This window comes from Brassica oleracea, chromosome C3 (assembly GCF_000695525.1).
Source record: "Brassica oleracea var. oleracea cultivar TO1000 chromosome C3, BOL, whole genome shotgun sequence".
Taxonomy (NCBI): Eukaryota; Viridiplantae; Streptophyta; class Magnoliopsida; order Brassicales; family Brassicaceae; genus Brassica; species Brassica oleracea.
This window is the reverse complement of record NC_027750.1, coordinates 41,785,881-41,786,500: the sequence shown is the minus strand read 5'-3', so window position 1 is coordinate 41,786,500 and position 620 is coordinate 41,785,881.

Genomic DNA, 620 nt, shown 5'->3' with positions numbered 1-620 from the left:
AGTTTAGCAAGGGCTAAGCTGAGATGAATGGAATTAAGACTGAGTTGATAACCTGACTAGGACTAGGGCTAGGATGCATCATGTTTTCTATTCTTGCGTATTGATATGGTTGAGTGCAGGTTCCCGTTATCCTTAAAGATAGTGTCGTAGCAGGAGGCCAAACTATCTGGGTAACGGTATGATTGAGTAGATTGATTGAGTAGATTTAATTAAATGCTTGCTCGTTTAATTAATCTTGTTAATTGAGGTTAGTCATCTCTTGGTAAGGGAGTGACTAACTGGTTGAGTTGTTTAGTGATAATGTTGTTGTTTAGGAGATCTTTGGCCATATAGGCTGATCTCCTGGTTGTGATGTTGATACTACGGGTCCTATGCCATATAGGCTGGACTACGATTATTGGTTGATATTGTCGTAGACTCCTATATATTGTTTAGTTTTGGGTTGGAGTCTTGTCCCATAGGTCTTTCCTAGGGATAATTGTGTCGAGTGTGTGTTATGCCGACAGCAGGTGCGAAACCCGCCCATGCTAGGCATGTTTCGGGGTGGACTAGTGTTTCCTTGCCCTCGTACCCAGCGGGTTCAAGGAAACCCCTTATTCGCTGGATCGGGAAGACTCAGA